This window comes from Chamaea fasciata, unplaced genomic scaffold (genome assembly GCF_029207755.1).
Source record: "Chamaea fasciata isolate MVZ Bird 193981 ecotype frontalis unplaced genomic scaffold, bChaFas1.0.hap1 SCAF_7, whole genome shotgun sequence".
Classification (NCBI taxonomy): Eukaryota; Metazoa; Chordata; class Aves; order Passeriformes; family Sylviidae; genus Chamaea; species Chamaea fasciata.
The window spans coordinates 61,459,290-61,482,087 of NW_027094092.1; positions in this window are offsets into that span (position 1 = coordinate 61,459,290).

A 22,798-nucleotide genomic window follows, 5' to 3' on the forward strand; every position below is an offset into this window, starting at 1 on the left:
GAAATAAATGTGACTCTCCACTGCTTCCAATTCCTGTTTTTCCAGCGCTATTCCTGCTGCAGTAGTGGGGCAAGAACTGCCCTCTCCCAAAAAATAAAGGTAAATTAAGCTGAAGAGGACACACAGCACTGAGGAGTTTTCTCAGACCTTTTCCCAGAAAGAAAAAGAAACGGGAACGGAGTGAGGGCACAGTGGGATTCTGGCTCCAGCCTGCTTCGACTTCTCAGGAATATCCCAGCCAGGGACAGAAAAAAGGGATGAGAAGGACAAGGTTGAAGGATTCCAGAGGAGCTGCAATGTTCTATCCAAAGGGATTTGTGTGTGAATCCATTTCCCAGAAATCCTCCCCAAAAACACCACTGAAAGTGTTAATAAATAACAACAACAACAACAACAACAATAATAATTGGAAAGGGAAAAAGTAAAGGGAGCAAAGGGGGTTTGGCTTCTTTTTCAGGATGCGTTGACAAAAGATTGGCGGGACAGTGAAGGGACAACTTTGTGGGAAGTGAGGCTTGAAATTCAGCAAAGCTGGAAAAATCTGCGGGATTTTAGGGTTTTCCTGGTTCGGTATCAGGACAAAAGTAAATGGAGTGGGTTAAAAAAAAATCAAAGGAAGCGAGTTAGGGCAGGAAAGGGCTGGGAGAGAAACCTTGAGGGCCAAACTCCCCAAATATTTGAAATCAAAGCTGCAGCTTCACTGGGAGCCCTGGGGGTGGCTGTTAAAAGGACCTTGGCCGAGTAGAAAGGGGTGGGAAGAGCAGGAAAATGGGAAAGGTTGAGGAAAGCAAAGTTCTGGTGGGAAGAGCAGCTGGAAGAAGAACCTCTGTTCTCCCACAGGGTGTGAGGGGAGAGTTTGCCTCCACAGGATCCATCCCTGGTGTGCAAGCACAAGGAAATTTCATGGGAATGAAAGGCTGAGAGGGGAAAAAAAAAAAAATCCCTTTTCTGCAGCTCATCCTCAACCTGTGGAACCAAAACACAACCAAAGCCAGGATCAGCGTCACCCAGTGCTGGCTAATTAAAATAATTCCAGTTCTCCTAATTAAAGGGTGGAAGGGAATCCCCTTTCAAGGCATTGAAACCGATCTCCACCTTTCAGGATTAGCTGGAAACTCATTGTCAGGAGCAGATTATTTCACCTCTTCGTGCTGTTTCACCTCCTCCCTTCTCCAGGGAGTTCCTCTCTCCTAAAACTTCTCCAAGGAGCTGGGCTCTGTTCCAATCTTGGAATTTCCCTGCAAATTATCCTTGGGATAATTGAGGTGGATCCTCAGTGGACGGGAATTATCCCTGGGCTGTGGGGATCTCTGTTGGGGATCCAGGATTTGTGGTGTCGTGTTTTAGTGTTGAAGTTTTTTTGGGAATCTTCGCCTCGGGGTATTTCCCAGGATTATTCAGTTCACAGGTGAGCAGGAGGACTTGGAAAATGAGAATTTTAATGTTAATTTAATTTGATTGTTCACTTTGAGGAGCAAAGCATGCAGGGAAGGTCCGAGTGTGATCATAGTTTGACACCAACTTCTTGCTTATTCATTTATTAAATTTTGGATTCACTTTTTTGATAGATTTTATCCATTATATCCTCAAAACCCCACAATTCCTGATCAGCAACTCTTTTAAAAAGGAGCAGAATTTCTCTCCATGGAATCAGTTTTAGCCCCGTTTTTTCTTTATCCTGTTGTGGTGCTAACAAGGAGACAAATTATTCCTGCACAGGGCAAGGACAAAGAGACGAAGAAATCAAATATTATAAAAATTCGTTTGAAAATAAATCTGAATTTTTTACCTCACTTTGATGAAAAAAGTGTCTTTTAATATTTGTTGAAAGTGTTTGCACCTGGGCACAGATTTTAATTCCAAGGAAATTTGGAATTGGCGGTGGGACTAGGTTGGACTTGATCTTTAAGGTCTTTTTCAACCTTAATTATCCTGTGATCCTCTGAATTACACCACAAATAAGGAATTTAATTCATTTACTAAAATTATATCCTGGTGTTCTTTATATACCAATTTATATCGCTGCTCAGGGGTCATACGGGCATTTAATCATGGCAAATTTCCTGGAAAAATGCTGAATCCAAAGCTTTGCCTCTCAGGAGAAGATTTTTCAGCGCAGGTCATGAAGAAAAGAAAGATTTTTTTCACCTCCATCTGAACTCCAGGTTTGGGTTTTTTCCCGATTATTTTAAGTTTTCGGGACGTGTGGATCAATAAAGCTGATTTGCAGGTAGTCCAAGACTTCTTTACCCACAGCTTCCAAAGAACTTTCTCCTAGTGGGAAAATCTGAGGTGACAAAGGACAACAGGGAGATGTTGAACGAGCTACAGAGGGGAAGATCTTTAATTAATTTAAATTCCTAAATATTCTTTATGTTACTAAATATTCCTAAATATTCTTTAGTTAATTTAAATTCCTAACAGTCTTCACCTATGTGAATGTCCTTTCTTTTTTTATTATTTTCTCCTTAATTCCCTTTTTTTTTTTTTTTTTTTGGCCTTGGAGGGGAAATGGTGACCCCCGAGTTGCAAACGGTTTACAGGAAAAAGGGATGAAAGCGGCACAGAAAATTTGGATTATGCCATTAAGTGCCATCACGAAAAGGTGGGACGTGCAGAGACAACTCCGTTTTAATGAAATTAAGAAGAAATTAATATTTCCCAAGGTCATCTCCTGCTGCCTTGGAGCACATTTGGAACCTTGGGAGTGAAGCAGGAGGAAAAGCAGAGGGAAAACCAAGAGGACAAAATTGGCCCCTTTTTCCAGGTCTTTACAGCCCCTTCCAGGTGCTTCCAAGCCAATATCTCCATAATTCCCACATCAGGGTCTAGGAAAGACAGGAATTATAAAGAAACCAGGTCAAAAAAGCCCTTAAATCCCTTAGCTGATATTCCTCATGTACAGCTGGATCCATGGGATGTTTTTTCCCGGTTCCTTTCCATTTGCAGCTCCATAACGGATTCAGACACTGCCTGTGGCAGGAATTGGGGAAGGACACTCAAGGCCATGGAATTTTGTCTCCGGTGCTTTCAGGTGAGCTGGGAGCGGGAATCTCATCCAGAAAGATCCTCAGAATGTCCTTTCCGAACCCCACAGGCTGCAAACCCCGGTGCTCCAGAAGGAACAGGACATTCCAAAGTCATTTCCCACCTTCCTGTCTCCCAGATTCCACGAAATTAAGCAGGAAGAGCCATGGGGAACATTGAAACAGGTTTTTCTTGGAGGAGATATCCCTCCCCATCATCTGTTCCTGTATCCTGCGTAAGCCAAGGTGACCAATCCTGTTTGGCATTCCAGAGGTAAAATTTGGGCCAAATGAATCAGACTCCTTGCAAGGTCCTTGTAGGAGAAACATTCGGGATTGTGTTTAAAGATTGGCCTCCTTTTTCCCATTTTTTTTCCTTGCAATTTGTCCAGTCCTTGCTTTTTAGGCAGAATCTGCGCATCTTACGTTATTAATTTTAGTTACATTGACGAACATAGCCATCACAAATATTAAAAATAAAGCAATAACTCCTAATTAATTCTTTAAGCAGTGTAAAATCTGCTCAGCACAATTTGGCAGGATTTCTGACAGGAATTTCTCCTGTAATTGTGTGAGTTCTGCCTGATATTCCCCGATGGAATTGTAACTGCTGAATAATATGCCCTAAAAATAAAAAAAATTCCAACCTTTTCCATGGTCTACTCCATCAAATTGTATCGGAAAGGAAAATGCCAGGAGCAGCGGCCAAAAATTTCCCTCTGGACATCAACAATATCTTGGTCTTGTCTTGATTGCTGGGCCAGGGTTTTCCGGATCAAAACATGGATGTCAGGAAAAAAAATCCAGAGTTTTGATCTGAGGGAAATGGAACATGACAACTCAGAATAAAATATGAAACGCTCTCAATATTATTTTAGGGGTTGGGGTGTTTGTGGAGAAAACGGATTTGAGGAAGGACAGGAGCTCCTGGTCCTTGAGGATGCAGCAGTTATGGATTCATATTTGGAGCTGGATTTCTGGTACAGCCATAAAAATATATTAAAAAAAAATATTCTGGCATCTGGAGTGTGCTGGGCACTGCAATTGGAAGAGTTTGTGTCCTAAAACCTAAAAAAAATGTCAGGAGAAAGCAAAATTTGATGGATGCCCTCAACGCACCAGCGCTTTTCCAAGGGGAATGTGAATTCCGTTGTCTCTGGAATACGTCGGAGCAGCAGATGGAGAGCAGAGCCCTGGGGGAAGGAGCTCGTCCAGGAAATTCCTGTTTCCCTCACTGCCACCCCAATGAATCTCAGATTTTGGGTACTTCTCCAGCCGGAGCTATCCCACCTTGAATGGTCCTTGTGAGTCTCTTCCATCTCCATGATATTCTGTGGAGGTTCTGCCAATTAGGAGCTGATTAATTCAGGGAGAAACAACTTCCTGGTGAAGTTCAGGGAAAATTTACTGAATATTGGTGTTTTGTGGGATTTTTTTAATTTTTTTTAAAATTTTTTTTTTTTTTTTTTTAAATTCACTGTTGATATCTCACCAAGGGATTACGGAATCCTGGAATGGTTTGGGACCAAAGGCACCTTAAAGCTCATCCTATTCCAGCCCCCTTCCACTGTCCCAGGCTCCTCCAAGCACCAATGTCCAACCCGGCCTTGGACACTTCCAGGGATCCAGGGGCAGCCACAGCAAATCTGGGAATTCCAGCCCAGCCCCTCATCACCCTCCCAGCCAGGAATTCCCAATCTCCCATCCATCCCTGGCCTCTGGCAGTGGGAAGCCATTCCCTGTGTCCTGTCCCTCCATCCCTTGTCCCCAGTCCCTCTCCAGCTCTCCTGGAGCCCCTTCAGGCCCTGCCAGGGGCTCTGAGCTCTCCCTGGAGCTTCTCCTCTCCTGGGGAGCATTCCAAGTTTTTCTCCCTCTTTCATGTTTGTCCCTTTACATCCAAGGGCATTTTTTATAATATTATTGAAAGATTCCTGGAAGGTGTGGATTTTCCAGGTGGATGAAATCCAGAGCCATCAACACCTCGGTTTTTTTTCCCAGGATAAAAGGAGCCTGTTGGAGTTGGCTCCAGATTCAGATACAATATCCCTGTCAGATTCTTTTAATTTTCCTGGATAATTCCCTGTCAGGAGGATCAGGGAGCAGCCTCCAGGAGAAAGCAGAGCTTTGATGAGATCCTTCCTGTTTAATGTTGGTTTTATCTGAAATGGATCCCGCCTGGAACGGGGACTTCGGGAAAACACACGCTGGGATTTGTCAGATTGGAGAATCCCCACGGAGAAACTCCCAGAAAATTTGCCAGGAATTACCAAAATCACTATTTGTTCATGGTTTTAAATCCATTTTCTGTGAGAAGTCAGGAAAAAGTCAATTTTGGGACACGCCAAGGGAAAATTTTACTTCGTGGTGGCAGTGACAGAATTCCTGAGGCCAAGGAGCTGTTCCCTATCCTTGATAAGCAGCACCCCAGCCCTCTGGATAATTGATGGTGCTCAGAAGGAATGCGAGCTGCCAAAGTCTGGTTGTGGGAAAAAAAAGGACCCAATTAAGAATTTTCTCTGCATTTTAATTTTTTTTTATTATTTATTTTTGTGGTGGCAACACGAAATCCAGCTGTAAAAATCCAGCTTAAAAGATTTTTCTCTGCATTTTAATTTTTTTTGCTATTATTATTTATTTTTGTGATGACAACATGAAATCCAGCTGTAAAAATCCAATTTGAAGGAATTTTGGTGTCGGAATTGCTGCTGATCCCATCTCTTGGTGTTTCCCTCTCCGTGCCCACAGCTCAAGGAATAAGGGGATTTTAATCAGTAAAGGTTGGGCTGGGTGGCAATATTTGGGATTCTCAATTCCAGGGCTCGGAGTGTTCAGCTTTGCTGGGGGATGGGGCCAAGTGTTTCCAGCCTTGTGCAAAGGTTGATTCCTGGTCTCCAATTAGGGAAGATTGGCAGCTGGAATTAGACTGAAAAAGAGGATTTATTTTTCTCCACAAATTTAGCGAACACTGGAATTGAAAGTTGTGACTCAGCTCCCAGGTCCCTTAATTTGGATAACAAATTCCAGAGCGGTTTTAAAAGAATACTTGGGTTCTTTGCTGCCATATCTTCCAATTTTCGTCTTAAATAAAACTTGGTTGTTTGAAGCAGGATTGAAATGAAATTACAATTCTAAATTAAATTACTTAAATTCAATCAATTAAAAAAAAATTAATAAAATTAATTCGAAATTAAAACCCTTTTATTTTGTAATGAACCCATAAATCCATGGAATTTTCCAAGGTGTGACTGAGTGACGGGACTTTATCATTTCCTTATTTTCTTGTCTCAGTTGTGCTTAGTGTGGCACAAATTCCTCCTCCTAATTTTGTCTTCCTGTGAGCAGAGCAAACCAAATTTTGCTCCTTTAGGCTGAGCTTGCTTTTACTCCAAGCATTTTTCAATAATGAAAATAATGGGAATTACAAAACGCGGCCACCCATCCTTGAGGGGAAGGGAGCATCCAGGATTTGCAGTGGTTTGGGTTGAGATGAACGGCAAGAGATTCCAGAGTTCATTGGTAAATTATAAGTTTGGAGTGGGAATTGGTGTTCGTTTGTGTCCTGGGTTGCACATGTAAGATGTATTTGATTCCCATCTGTTGAAAGCGGTTGAAGAGGAGTTTTCTTTATCTCGTAACTCCAGGGGGAGGGTTTGGGTGTCTTCTGTTAATGGGCAGCGTTAAACCAGCTGGGGCCGTGTTCTTTATCCCTTCCAGGACCCATCCTCCCTCCAGGGATCTCTGCTGTCCATGGGCCATCCAGGCTCACTGCAGGGCTGATACAATCCCATCATCCCACGGGGAGAGGCTCCACCCAGGGGGAGGAGCCCAGCATTCCCGCCTGGATCACAGCTGGCATTCAGAACAGCAGCACGGCCTGTGTGCACTGGATTCCCAGAGGGAGAGCGGACCCATCCCAGCACCACTGGAGCCTTCTCCAGGATCATCTCTGCTCCAGCAGAACCACATCTGTCACTGCAGGAGGACTGGGTTGGGCTGACACCAACACCCTGACCAACAGCGGTCAGCTCCTGTCCTGACTCTGCCAGGGTTTGCTTTTTTTGTACTGCTACATTTTTATTTTTAATATTCCTAATAAAGAACTGTTATTCCTATTCCCATCTCTTTGCCTGACAGCCCCCTTAATTGCAAAATGATAATAATTCAGAGGGAGGGGGTTTACATTCTCCATTCCAAGGGAAGCTCTGGCTTTTCCCTGGCAGACGCTTGTCTCTCCAAACCAAGACAGTTTGTCCCTGTCTGCTGGGATGAGCCCATGGAAATGGGGCTTGGATAAAGGGTGGGATGAAAGGGAAGAAAGAGAGGGAGAATGGGATAAAGGGAGAACTCCAGCCTCAATGTGGCTGATGGGATGTGCAGAGCCCTGGAGCTCCTACTGGGATTTGGGGGCACAATTTTAGGGATGAGTTTTCCATGTCCTGAAGGAAAAATTAGTTCTTGTGCTCTGTTTGTTCTTCCAGACCTTCCTGGGGATGGGTTGGAGGCTCTGGGGGTTTGGGGTGGTCTTGATCTCCCTATAGTCCATGGGCACTTCCCAGCCTCATTCCTGTCCCACAGTCAGAGCAGGGATGGCGTTCCCAGAAAATTCCCACCTCCTCATGGCCCCTTCTCCATCCACATCCTGTTTTTCCCATAGAGTATTCCCAACAATCCTCAGATGTCTCCGTCCAGCTGTGGGTGTTTGGGACATCCCAACAGACCAGGACAGAGTCCCCGGGATTCTGGGATCCTACACCCAAATAAATACTCATCTGGACTTTGAGGAGGGCTGTGCTCTGGAATTGCCTTTCCAGATAATTTCAGTGGAATTCGTGGGAATGGTTCATTCCTTTTCAGCTCTCCCCCGCCTTCAGAACACACCTGCTGAAAAAAAAAAAAATCCGTTAAAGTTCAGGAAAAGTGAGTTTCTCTCTATTTCCACCTTATCTGGATTTTCATCTGGGCTTCATTTGTAAGTTTTTTAACAGGAATAAAAAATATTCCGAGGCTTTCAAGCCCTATTTCAAGGCTTTCTGCTTCCCAGGTTTCTTATTTTCCAAAACACAAAAGAACCAGGAAGACTCAGGCTGGGTTTCAAAGCTTTTTGCTGAAACCATTTGCATTGGCATCAAATTTAATTCATTGAGCTGAGCTCAAAACCTCCTCAAATCAACTCCTCTCCTGTCTGCAGTGTCCTAATTAATAAAGCTGCTGCCTATTAAAAGAAATCCATTTATCTGAAGGAAGAGAATTACAGTCTTGGCATATTTTTCCCTCAAAATCAATTTGCATTCACTGGGTCCTCGGGATAAAGCAACTGTACTTTTAAAGCTCTGGCAGGAGACAACTTCCAATGGAAAATTCTTTTGGAAACATTTTACTCTGACAGCTTTATTAGGCCATGAATAGAGACTTGAGGCTGGTTTTAAAGTATTGATGGGTTTTAAGCTGCTGCGTGAGCAGAGGCTGCTGAAAGCAATTCCACGAGTCAGCCCCAATATCCCGGAGTTTACAGATTTACTGGAAGTAACTTTTGCCTCCTCTCCATTTTGGATCTTTTCCACCTGTAGGAAGCTTCTGACGCTTCAGAGGGACAATGGATTCAGGAATTGGAAGTTGGGAAGTGAAGCGTGGTGGGGAAAAGCTTCAAATTTTCAAATATTCCCGGTTCATCCTCATTTTCCATTACAAGGTCTGTGATGATCCATGATTTATCCACCAAAAAGTGGTGTAGGAAACACTCCTGGTCCTTGTACTGATGGTAGTGGCTGGGATACCAAGGAATCATGGAATGGTTTGGGTGGGAAGGGATCTTAAATCCCATCCCATTCCACTCCTGCCATGGCAGGGACACCTACCGCCATTCCAAGTGGCTCCAAGCTCAGTCCAGCCTGGCCTTGGACACTTCCAGGGATCCAGGAGCAGCCACAACTTCTCTGGAAAACCTGTGCCACCCTCCCAGCCAGGATTTTCTCCCAAATATCTGATCTACATCTCCCCTCCTTCAGTTTAGGGTGATTCCCCTTGTCCTGTCCTTCCATATCCTTGTGAAAATTCCTTCTCCACATCACATCCAGCGGGTGGAAAGAGGAAGGAGAGCCCAATGTCTCTCCTCACAGGGATTTCTGCAGAGAACAAGTGACAGGAAGGAGGAACTGGCATCAGCGAACCTTCGAATCTCCTCAAAAATCTCTGGAATGTTCGAACAACTCCATGCCAGCTCATTCCCACAAACACCCAAATCCATGTGGACAATTCCCTCAGGATTATTTTCACAGAGCAAACCAGCTGTGGCAGAACAACTGCACTTTCACTGCTTGGAAAATCATCTAAGAACCATAAATCCAACCCCCAAAATATCCCAAATATTCCAATTCCTCATCCATTTAGTGGGAACAGTTTCATGTGGAGTTTGAATTCATAATCCAGTGAAGGTTAAACACGTTTTTAAAATAAACGTTGGTTTCTAGAAGAAAAATGCACCTGAAAGTTCACAAATCTCATTTAAAAATGGCTTTTGTGACAGGGAGGAAGTGCCAAGTTCTGAATCTGGCCTGAAATTCCTGGGATTTTACAAATCTTTTCTCCAGATACCCAGCTCAGTTAAGGGAATCATTGTTTTCCACACATTTGTAAATTTGGAAACGACGAGAATCCACAACAACGATCCAATCTTGACCTTGCGTGGAGGACACTGCAGAATTCCGTCTCCTGCTTCCTTCCTTGGTGTCGTTCCAGGGACAGAGGAAAATCCCTAAATCATCCAAGGCAGGAAAAAAATCTTTTTAACTTTTTAACTTTTTATCTTTTAATCCGGTGTAGAGGCCTCCAGATCCATCAAGGAACAAGGAGCACCTCTTGGATTGATGTTACTTAATCCCTTAGGATGCAGGAATGTTATTTATGGATCTCTTTCCCCGCAGCCATAATGGTGCAAATCCAAGATTATAACTATTGGCAAATCCATGTGGGCTAAGGCTGGTGGGATGATTTCTTATCCATGGCCCAGCTCTGCCACATTCAAATTCAGGAACTGGAATTCCTGAAATTTTCTGGGATGGAAACACCTTCCCTCCTCCCAGCTCCAGGGATGGATTCCTCTCCTTGCTCCAACTGCGTGACTTCCCTCTGTTACTCTCTCATCCCTGTTTCCAGCTTTTGTTCCCATTCCTCCTTCCTCAGCTGGACTAAAGGAATATTTAACAACTCAGGACTTTGCTGCCTCTCAGTCTGGCTGCAGGGAATTTTATTTCTGACCTCTGGGAAGTTTTTTTCCAGACCTTTTGTTCCCTTTTTTATGGTTTCCCAGCTGTCTTTTTGAACTGGAAGTGCCAGGATTGTGCTCAGGATCTCCGTGGAGCCTTCCCAGAGCTGCAGGCGGGAATAAAATTCCCAGTCCTTGATTTCTGCAGCCCTCCCTGGGCACCCAAAGCAGCGGGAGCAGGACAGGGATTGTCATCTGTGTTGCCACTGCTGAGGCCACGCTGCAAGTCCCATGTCCAGTTCTGGGCTCCTGGATTTGGGAATGACCTGGAGGGGCTGGAGCGTGTGCAGGGAAGGGAATGGACATGGGAAAGGGCTGGAGAATTCCTGAGGGAGCTGGGCAAGGGGCTGAGCCTGGAGAAAAGGAGGCTCAGGGGGGACCTGGTGGCTCTGCACAAGTCCCTGCCAGGAGGGGACAGCCGGGGGGGTCGGGCTCTGCTCCCAGGGAACAGGGACAGGAGGAGAGGGAACGGCCTCGGGCTGGGCCAGGGGAGGCTCAGGGTGGGCAGCAGCAGGAATTTCCCCATGGAAAGGGCGCTCAGGCCTTGGGAGTGGCCAGGGAGGTTTGGAGTGCCCATCCCTGGAGGTGTCCCAGGAATTCCTGGAGGTGGCACTCAGTGCCACGGTGAGGACTGGGCACAGCTTGGACTTCATGATCCAGGAGCTCTTTTCCTACCTCCATGATTCCAATTTATTTATTTATTTATTAATTTTTTTAAAAAATAATTTCTGTCCCTTTCCACCCCCGAATCAGTTCTTTAAACCTTTCCCATTTTTCCTGGGCACAGGGAGCCAAAGCTGCTCCCATATTTTAAAAGTGATCCCCTTTTCCCTGCTGTCCCCTGCAATTAAAGCAGCACAACACCAACCCTTGATGAGCAACCACGACTTTTTCAATGCCTGCAACAGGAATTCCATCACTTCCACCCAAAGCCCCTCACTCACCACATTTGTAAGCTCGGAGGAGAATGAAATCAGATTTGTCTGACACGAATTATTTTTCATGGAATGCTGTTGGCTGGGATTAATGGTATCCTTATCTTTTAATCCTTATTGATTTCCATATCAGCTTCTTCATTGTTTTGCCTGGGTCTGAGGGTGGATTAAGCAGCCTGGGATTTACTTGGATCACCACATTTTTATTTTTAAAAGTTAAAAATTCTGACTTTCCAGATCTTCTGGAATATCTTTTTTTAATCACACTTATTAAGACTTAATTGCAGCCGGGAGAGATTTTTATGGAGTAACTTTTTTTCAGGATCCTTGACTGAAGTTTACCTGGATTTGCCTAAATTTCCCCTAATTTTGTCTATTAAAAAATGAGGGTTTTTTTTGATCTGAAAGATGTTGCATCAATATTTTGGGATATGAGAAACCTGGGATAATGGGAATTGTCCATGTCCATGGCAGGGGTTGGGATGAGAGGAGCTTCAGATCCCTTCCAATCCAAACCATTCCCTGATCCTTTCAATATTTAATGTTTGAGCTTTTCCAAAGCTGCCTTGGGATGTTCTCACTCCACACACCAAGTGTCTGCGACCCCAAGGGGATGTGATCCCTTATCCCACTGCCCATCCCAGGGATTTCCTTGCCATTACTGCTGTGGGATTGGGAAAAGTGGCAGAGGAGGAGCATGGAGAGGTGGGAGCGAGGTGTTGGGAAAGCGTGATCCTCTTCCCACGTTCCCGCTGGCAATTCCCTTCCTTCCCTTCCCTATAATCCACCTGCACCAGCCATAAAAAGCAGGATTCTGTGAGTGGGTGAGGAAACCTCGCTCAGATGATTTAATAAATACTCATTATCGATAATAATATGCTATTAGCCGTTAATTTTAGGGCTTTGTCTCCCCGCAATTCTCCGGCATCCAACACTGACAACTTTCTCCTTGATGTAAGTAGGTCACTCCTGATCCCCTTCCCACTCTGTAATTACAGGAGGAAAATTAAAATAGAATTAAAGCAAAATAAAAAAAAATTAATAAAGGTCCCATTTTCCTTTCATTCCCTGGATATTTTTTTTTTTTGCGTTGATAAATCTGCAGCTTGCGCTGCTTAGTGTGTCACCCAGCCCGGTGGCGGTGACCCACTGGTGGAGTCGAAAGTTCATTAGTTCTGGTAGATTAGACAGCGTTAATTAACTAAGATTAAACATTCCTTTAAGCCAGCCTAAAGTGGCGGGGCGTTAAAGAGCATTTTCTGGTTGTTTGTTAAAGCAGGCTGAAGTGACAACGGAATTATATTTGTCCCGTCAAACACAAAGGTCACACGATGTTTCTTGCCTAATTACAACTGGATTATTTCATTGATTAAAATGTGAGCTCATTAAACCTGTGCAGGGAACTAAGAGACATCCAGGAATCCTGGGAAGGCAGGAGAGGGGTGGGAAAGAGATGATTTTGTGGGTTAATTCCACTCCTTCCTGCTCCGTGCCTTGGTGGGAATTCCAGCACTTCCCAATCCCTGGAAGTGTCCAAAGCCAGGTTGGATGGGGCTTGGAGCAGCCTGGGATAGGGAAAGGTCAATGCCTGTGGAATGAGATGAGATTGGATGGGATTTAAGGTCCAGCTGAAGGTCAGTGACGCCCTTTAAAAAAAAAAAAAGGGGGGGAAAAAAGGGAAAAAAAGGAAAAAAAAGGAAGGAAGGAAGGAAGGAAGGAAGGAAGGAAGGAAGGAAGGAAGGAAGGAAGGAAGGAAGGAAGGAAGGAAGGAAGGAAGGAAGGAAGGAAGGAAGGAAGGAAGGAAGGAAGGGAAAAAGAACAAGAACAAGAAAAAGATGAAAATGAAAATACAGATTAACCCTTTTGCTTTTGTGTCTCCTCTCCTCTTTTTATTCAACCTTTTAAGTTTTAGCAGGAAGGTGAAGCTCATTTTTCACAGCTGGGGGAGGTTTTAGGCTCAGCTGGGAGAGGTTTTAGGCCAGCTGAAGCTTTTAGGCCAGACTGGGAGAGGCTTGAGGCGGGACTGGGAGGGGCAACAAAGCAAAAACCAGGCAGGATATCAAAACCATGGAATTATTAAGGTTGGAAACGACCTCTAAAATCATGGATGGTGTCAGTTTGGAAAGAATTCTTTTATTTTAAACGATCAAGGATTTAAGGGAAGAGGACAAAAATTTATTTTCCTCCTTTTTTCACTCCAGCTTTTGGGAATTCAGCAGCAGAAACGAATTTGGGATCCTTGTTTGACCACAATCCATGTGCTGTGCCCCCGGCTCTCCGGGCATCCGTCTGGAGACTCCAGGCTGGAAGGGACACCGGGGTGACACTGGCAGATGGCAAGAAGGACTTTTGTCCCATTCATTATTCCCTCCCCTGCACACAGAGCGCTTTTCGGGATGAAAGGAACTTTGCTAATGGAGGGGCAAAGCGGGATAAATAAACGCCGAGAGGAGTTCCAAAAACCCTGGGAAATCAGGGGAATAAAGATATTCCTTGTCCCTCCACAAACCCCAGATCCTGTAGGGATAAGAACAGGCGGGGTTGGGATTGCAAATCCCCTCAGAAAACTCGGAAGGCGCCATGTGGCGGCGGGGCAAGCCAGCCGTGAAAACACAGGACACGTTCCAGGCACAAGGAAAGGCACAGGGCCGCAGAAACGAGAGGAAAAGCACCTAGGGTGCCAAGGAAAAACTCCGGAGCAGCATCCGTCTCTTCCAGACTTGGCAGCCACATTCCCTGTTGGAAAATGTAGCCCTGGTTCCGTGCCTGAGGTGTTTTGGTTTTCCGAAATTCTTTCCCCAGGGAATTTTCTGTAAATAAGAGAAATGTTTTGTAAACTCTACCTATGTTTTCATTCCTTTCCCTAGGAGGGATTTCTCTGCTCTGACCAATGTGAGTGAAGAGATTTGTCTTTGTGTGACCAATCGAATCGGTCTGTGTGAAATTGTATAAAAGGGAGACACATCCCAAAAATAATTAAAAAAAAATCATTTTCAGCCTTCTGAATCTCGGAGTCTGGTTGTGGTGTACAACAGCGTCAGGAAAAACCATTCCTTGCTCTGATTTTGAGGGTGGGAGATGTGACAGAGCTGGAAGATTGTCCTGCCAAAAGCTGCGGGGACACGTTGGAAAACCACCTCGGAACGGTGGAGGTTTGAAGTTTTTATGGGAAAAGCTGGAAGGATCCGAAGTTTCAGGCGGATCCTTCTGTTGTCACGTCCCTGCCGTAAAATCAAGTGTCAAAGGAGAAATCCCATTCCATTTAACAGCCCCAGTGAAATCCATATTTATGGATCTGGGTCCTGAGATGTTAAAATGCATAAAAAAGGGGGAAGATTTACGGGGTTTGCTGTGCTGGCCTTTCCTTACAGACACTCATTAAAGGTTGTTCCCTCCCAGGGCGTGATTCTCCTGTCATCTCTCAAATCCCGCGTTCCTCCTGGTCCAAAGCCCAGAATTTACGGCTCTAAGCCCCCTCCAAACCCAAAAATCCTCCAGCTCTCCGGGGTTTTATTCCCGTGGATTTATGGGCATTGACACTCAGGAGCTGCAGAACGGATCAAAGGCTCCTCATCCTGCAGTGCTGGGTCTGCCCCTCCCTCTCAGCCACAGGTCCTGTGCCCTCTCCCAAGGTGAAGGAATTCTGAATCCAGGATAATCCGCAGCTCCCTGTTCCTTGATCTTTTCCCAAGTTTGGGCCTCAGTAACTCGGCTCTGACCGCGTTTGGGGTCTTGCCACAAATCCAGGCTGGGAAGAGTATGGACTGGGAAGGATTTGGGGTTGCTGGTGAGTGAGAGGGAGATTCCAGAGAGGCCACGGAGCTGCTCCAAGGGCTGGATCCAGACTGGGAATGTTCACCTGGAGAGAAGAAGGCTCCAGGGAGAGCTCAGAGCCCCTGGCAGGGCCTGAAGGGGCTCCAGGAGAGCTGGAGAGGGACTGGGGACAAGGGATGGAGGGACAGGACACAGGGAATGGCTTCAAATTGGAAAAGGGGAGATTTGGGTGGGATATTGGGAATTAGGAATTCCTGGCTGGGAGGGTGGAGAGGCTGGGCTGGTTTTCCCAGATTTGCTGTGGCTGCCCCTCACGCCTGTGGCATCCCCAGGATTGGCATTCGGAAGTGCCTGATACCCACATCTCCCTCTGTTCCTGCAGGCCCGTAAGGGATCCCTCTTGTCTTACTCGGTGTTCCCGTGTTCTCCAAAGCGGGATGACAGAATTCCTTCTTGTTTTACTCAGCCCAGTGATGAATAAAGGATCACATTTGATGAGTACATGACACCTCCGGAGCAGCATTTCCTTTCATTCCCTCCCTTCCTCCGGATACTTTTCCTTTGATTTCCACAGCAAATGAATTAATGATGAATCCCAGCTCTGCCAGGCTGAGACTGGAGGTGTGGCTGATTTAAAACTGGGAATTCTGCTCCCACCCCCTCCCTGTGTCAACCTAGCGGCATTCCCAAAGTTTTTCCTACATTTCTAGGGGGCAGACTGTGTTTTCCAAGATCACAGTGTGTCTTGGAATAACTGGAATTTTCTTTTCTGAGACAGTGCAAGTGGCTGCTGGGGAGACAATGGAAAGGCACATCCTGCAATTTCAGCATCAGAACAAACAGTTTGGAAGTGGAAGAGATTCCTGGGGAAGAAATCTGGAGTGGGAAGGAGAAAAAGAAATCCTTCAGATGTTGGAGAAAAATCCCACAATGTTAGGTTTGGGAAAAAAAAAAAGCCCCAGAATGGTTTGGGATGGAAGGGAGCTTAAATCCCATCAAGTGCCACCCCTGCCATGGCAAGGGCACCTCCCTCTATCCCAGGCTGCTCCAAATCCCATCCAGCCTGACCTTGGAAACTTCCAGGGATCCAGGGGCAGCCACACCCACTCTGGGAATTCCATTCCAGCCCCTGCCCACTCTCCCAGCCAAGAATTCCTTCCTAAAACAATCAAAATAATAATAATAATAAATCTTCCTAAAAATAGTAAAATCAGGCTCAAAACCAAGCTTTAAAAATTCCCAGGTCCAGCTGAAAAATAACCGAATTATTTATTTCCTCTAAGATCTGGAAGCTGCTGTAGGAATTCTGGACCTTCGGGGCTGCGTTCCCTTCACGGAATTGGGGTGACAGCTCCGCACATCCCAGCACCAGCAGCGGATTTGTATTCAGGCAGAAAGTTTGGCAGATACATTAATTTGGAAGCTCCTCGCGAGGATGATCCAGTATTTACTCTGGAATGACTGAAAAGGCTCCAAGTGGAACTCTAATCCATTAAATACCTCTTGAATGATGTTGTTATAAATCCCAGTGATCCCTGACATGCCAGGCTGCAAATGAAGATTTCCAGGGAGGAGAAAGCCAAGGCTGGTGCTAGGATGGAGCACAGTGGATTTGGCTGGGAGTGGGGAATTGCTGGGATTTTCGTGGAATAACGCAAGGAAGAGGTTTCTGAACGGAATTTATTTGTGTGGGAGATACCCTGACCCATGGAATAGCAGGGACACCTTCCACTGTCCCCAAGCCCTGTCCAGCCTGGCCTTGGACACTTCCAGGGATCCAGGGGCAGCCACAGCTTCTCTGGAAATTCTGTATCAGGGTCAGGAATTCCTTCCCAACGTCCAACCTGAATTTCCCCTCTTCCAGTTTGCAGCCACCCCCTTGTCCTGTCTCTCCAGTTCCTGTTCCCTGTATCCTCTCCAGATCCTGGAATTTGCCGTGGGGTCTCCACACAGCCTTCTCCTCTCCAGGCTGAACATTCCCGAATTTCCCAGCCTGTCTGCACAGGGGAAGACGCTCCAATGCAATTATTCCTCAATGCCTCAATGGGATCTTTAAAGGTTATTTTTGACCCAAACTGTGACGTGGTTCTGTAGCTCTATGGTTATTTTTTTTTTTAAATATAGATATATTTAAAATAATTTAAAAATAAATATTACATTATATAAAATATAATGTATTATATATTTATATAGATATAAATACAATATATAATAAATATATTATATATAAAAGATAGAATATATAAATATAATATAAAATATATAAAATATAAATATAATATAAAATATATAAAATATATGATATAAACTATATTGCATTTTTTATGTTTTACATATTTATAGAAATAATATAATATACTATATTATTTTTATATACAATACGATACATAATACAATATTATATTATTCTATATTATTCATTCTATATTATTCTATTCTATATCATTCTATCTATTATCATTATTTATTTTTATTCTATATAATTCTATATTATTATTATTATTATTATTATTATTATTATTATTATTATTATTATTATTATTATTATTATTTTCATGTGCCGAGTCAATATGATCTGGCCAATGAAACATCTTGCCTAGAAAATAAAGACCACTGAGAGTCTGGAATTCCAATCCCCCCGGACTGTCCCACTGGCTCCCTCGGGATTTTGGGTTTTATATCCATTTGTGATGAACAAAACCAGGAGCAAGGCCGCGACCCCCACAGCTGGTTTACAGACAGCATTTGCATAAATGTAATCAGTTATTCCGATTGCGTGGGGGAATTACCCAAAAAAAACCTGGAGACACAATGTTCAAAATTCCAGAGCAGTTGGAATTGCGGGAGCTGAGGTGAATCCCTCGGTGTGCTGGGGTGGAGCATCTCAAGGTCGTCATTAAGCCAGGAGTGGAAATTTGCTGAGCTTGGCTTTGTTTGTGAATTCCTTTGGGGTCCCGAGGTGATGCTGGAGCGTTCTTTCAGCACAATACAATCCTTGGATCTGTGGCTTTAGTTTGGGATTTATATGGAAAAGGCACACGGATCCCAGGAATTTTTGTTAACCCCGCGTTAAGCCAACAAAGGAAATTCTTTGGCCTTCGATAACAGGCAGCAAAGTGCAGCCACCACAGGGAATTTTTTTTTTGTTGTTGTTGCTGTTCATTCCTTTCCTGCATCCCCAGGGCTGGGACTGCAATTCCATCACTAATTCACAGCAATGAAATTCCTGTGGGCTGGACGAGACAAGATGGATTTCTCCTGATTTTATTGTCACCTGCTCCCTAATCTGTATGATTAACCCTGTTAGGATCCCAGAAGGGTTTGGGGTGGAAGGGACCTTCTCATTCCATGGGCAGGGGCACCTTCCACTATCCCAGGGTGCTCCAAGCCCCATCCAGCCTGGCCTTGGAAACTTCCAGAAGCCACTGGAATGTCAGATGGGGAGGTTGGTCCCTTGGGAATTGTCTGATGTGAGAAAACTCAAGATTCTCTGCAAGTATTGACGGTCTTAAATCCCAGAATCCCAGAGGCTGGAAAAGACTCCAGGATCACTGAGTCCAACCTGCGCCCGATCCCCATTTTTTGGAATAAAAATCCAGAAGATCCCAGCAATGCGGAAGATGAGTCAAAACGAAACAGTTTTCTTTACTCCAAAAATCCTGCAGGAAAAGCTCGTGTCCTTTGTAATTCCTGTTTTCCATTGGGAAAAAAAAAATCAATCGAGAAATTTTCATTTTCAACCCCTGAAAATGAAAATGTCTCCGGCAATTATAATTAGGGAATGAAATCCTGCTTCATCCTAACTTTAGTGGGAATTTGGGAAACTGCACAATTTTGGCTGCTTATTTGAAGGCTCCCTCACCTCCTCTTTAAAAATGAAATGTCTCATTTGTTTCTCGCATTGAAGAAGAGGAAAAAATAGATGAGAGATGGAAGTGAGGTGGTTTTATGAAATCCTGCACCGGGATTTATGCCAAATCCCGTTTATTTCCTGTGGAACATGGAAAAGAGGCTCTTCCAGCAGGATTTATGGCATCAGGGACTCCAGGTTGGGATGGGCAGTGAGGTTGGTCTGGGGGATGCCCCAATCTGCCCTCAGTGGGAATTTGCCTTTTGAGTTTTTCCCTTTTATTTCCCTTTTTGAGTTTTCCCTTTTATTTTTTTGCGCTGACTCCTTTCCCAGGCTGCGCTCATCAAGGATATCTCATTCCCAAAGGGACCAGGAAACGGGGAGCTCAGCACAGATTTTTTTTTTGTCTGCAGCCATGAATATTAAAAATCTTGGTGAGAGCATCGGTGATGCTCAATTTCCAAGAATTTAAAAGGCAGAACCACATCGGCCCAAGAATCCTGCACACAACGATGCAAATTCACCCTTCTTTTCCCCCCCTCCCCAGGAATTTTCTTCTTCCACAGGATTGGGAGGTGCTGTGATGTCTCAAGTACGGAACCACAGAATCGTTAATGTTGGAAAAGACCTCCAAGGTCACCAAGTCCAACCTTTGATGAAGTTTTTCGGACTCCACCACTGCCCTGAGCTTGAAAATCCTTATTCCTGCAGAACTTTTCCCAAATATTCCACCGGACCCGCTCTGGTGCCACTTGGGGCCGTTTCCTTTGCCCTGTCCCTGTTCCCTGGGAGCAGATCCCCATCCCCTCTGGCTCCACCCTCCTTCCAGGTGGTTGGAAAGAGGAATTCCCTGGAGTAGCAACCACCTCGCCCCACCCGGGAGAGAGGAGCAGAGCTAAAGGTGGGTTTTGAGTGTTCATTTTGTGTTTCTCCCTGCAGTGATGGGGATGTTGTGCTGGAAGGACACAAAGCTGGAACTCTGCTGTTAAAAGGAGGTTTAAGGCAGAGGATTTTTATGAATTTTTATGTGATTTTATTCCCTTGCTGTCTCGGAGACAGGGGGAGAAGACAGCGATGGATTAAGAGGAATTGTCTCCGTGATTTCAGAGTGGTTTCCCTTCCCCCCTGTGCTGTCACTACTGTCACGATATAAAAACAAAGGGGCGTCAAAGAGCTTTTAATGTGCTGTTGTGTCCCTTCTCCGAGCACCTCAGGCACTTTGGGATACAGTTCCACCTGACCTAAACGGGAATTATTGGGATTAAAACAAGGTGAAATCCAATGGTTTCTCTTCCATGGGGCAGCCAGAAAAATGATTCAGGGATCTCCCTCTGCTCCGCTCCAACACTGGAACCCTGGGATTCAAATCCCGCTGGATTTATAATCGGGGGCAGAGTCCTCTTTTCTTTCATCAGCCATTTCCCTTCCCTTGAGTCCTTGACTTTATTTTCTTTAACCGTTTCTGTGCTGGAACCCTGGATTTTCCTCTTTCATCTCCATGGATCCCTGTGATGTATATCAAGGCACTTCATCTTTTTCTTTTGTTTTGTTTTTTCCTCGTGGCTGGGTATTGTTCACTTGGATGTCTGAGCGTTTCAGAAGGAAGAGCAAAGTGGGAAGATCAAAAGGCAGAGGGAGCAGCAGAAGGGGCAGCGAGGGCTGGAAGAGATGAAAAGACGCCGGTGACAGACGATGACAACTCGCGTGTGTCCCCAGCAAAGCGACACGAGCGTTGTTCTCAGCAGGACTCGAGGCGGAAAACAGCTTTGCTTGAGGCAGACAAAACAAAATGGGAAAAAAAAAAATTGATAGGGAGAGAGAGAACAGGAAAAAAGGCTGGAGCTGACAGTGAGTCAGAATTTATGTTGTGAAGGAAGCGCCACATTCCCAGGGCTTTCATTCACAGATCAGGCTCTTCCCTTCCCCCAATCCCCAAGTTATTCCCACTCTGGGATAAGCAGCTTTCCTCTTTTCAAAGCCACAACTCCCCTCTCCAAAGCTCTTTACAATCCTGAGGCTCCTTGGAGCCCTTTCCGTGCCATGTCCCGAATAAATCCCACCAGGAGCAGCTCTCCAGACCCATCTCCCTGTTTTTTTCTGGAGGCTTCATCCAGAAAAATGATTTGCATCATCATCCATTCAGAATGATTTTCCTGAGTTTTCCCAGCACTGAGGGTTTGGATCCAGATTTTCGTGACTTTGTAACAATTCATTTAGGAACATTTCACATCGGAGCTCATCAACTGCTTAATAGGACTCCGACTGTTCTGGAATTGCTCCTAAACTGTTTAACGGGAACTGGTTTTTCCAGCAGCTCTGCCTCCCAGCTCCTCAGTTATAAAAATAACCAAACAACCCCTCTGGTGAAGCAGCTTCAAAAATTCCAGAAGTCTAAAAAACAATTCCCAATTTCCATCATTAAATGAGAGCAGGAAGACTCCCCAATACCCAGGATGGGCACTTGGAGTCCAGGAAGAGGGAATGTGATGAAGAGATTTTGGGAAGGTTGCTCAGTCCATTGGTTTGGCAGGGACGAGCAGCCAAATTTTTTTGGAGGCAAATGCCTGACTTTGGAGTTTAAACAATTGGGATTCTCCCAGGAAAGTTGTGGAAGATCTTATCTAGCAGAAAAAAAAAAAATTCCTTAGGTTTTTCTGGCATTTCTTCAATACGAAAGAATTATTAAAAAAATAAAGAATAAAGTTCTATCATGTAACAACAAAGGGAATTCTGATGGGATAATGAGCAGGGATGCAGACAGGAGAAATTTTGGGATGGGATCATGGGATAATCTCCCAGGAAAGAATGGATTTCATTCCACTGCTGGGTTATTTCCTTAGGCTGAGCACAGCTCGCACCAACGACGTGAAACGATCCCTGTGATTCCTGCATTAATGAGTTTTATCGTCCTCTTTTACGATCAATTCCGCGTTGAGTGGTCCATATAACGGAATTGTGGGTAAATATTATCCATAAAAGCACATTTCCAGGGAGGAAAACTTGGTGCCATAAAAACTCAATGCCATAATTTTACCTTTGGTGCCGAGTGCCGCGCGTTCCGTGCTGGGCCGTGCACATTCCGTGGTTGGAATGCTCTCAGAGCTTCCCAAACCATTAATTTTTCCTGCTTTTGGGAAGAGTTACATGGCGTGGAGCACTCGTTTCCCTCCCTGGACAAACCAAAATCTGGGAACAGCAAAGCGGGGGAATAAGGAGAGTTTGTGACATTTAACAGGAATGGAAATGTGGCAGCACCAGGACCTGCTGGGACAATCCCTCCTGCACATCCACTGGAGAAAAGCTCCTCTGGAAGTGTCCAAGGAACTCCTGGAAGTGGCACTCCCAGCTCTGGGCTGGTGACAAGGTGGGCATTGGGAACAGCTTGGACTCGATGCTCTGGGAGGGCTTTTCCAGCCTCAACAATTCCATGCTTCTGTGGTCCACGAAACTCTGAGCATTTTCCTTGGAATGCACTCAGCACCACCTTAGAATTCATCTGAACAAAAAAATCCCACATCAAAGTTGCATTAAGGGAAGTAAGGAATATTTTGGGGTATATCCAAACAGGAATGTCGTCAATATCAGTGGTCAGAGAATTCCTGGGCATTTATTTTTCCTTGAGACACAACAAGGATAAGAACACCTTCAGTTTAGTGGATCCTATTCCTGCTCCAGAGAAAAATTGTAGGAGAGTTTGATGTAGCGAATTTTAGGATCAGGTAGTGGTTTGGGATGGAAGGGATTTTAGGGATCATCCCATGCCATGGACAGGGATACCTTCCACTATCCCAGCTTGCTCCAAGCCCCAATGTCCAACTTGGCTTTGGACACTTCCGGGGATCCAGGGGCAGCCACAGCTGCTCTGGGAATTCCAGCCCAGCCTCTCCCCAGCCTCCCAGCCAGGAATTCCCAATATCCCATCTAAATCTACCCTCCATGCATTGAGGTGTCA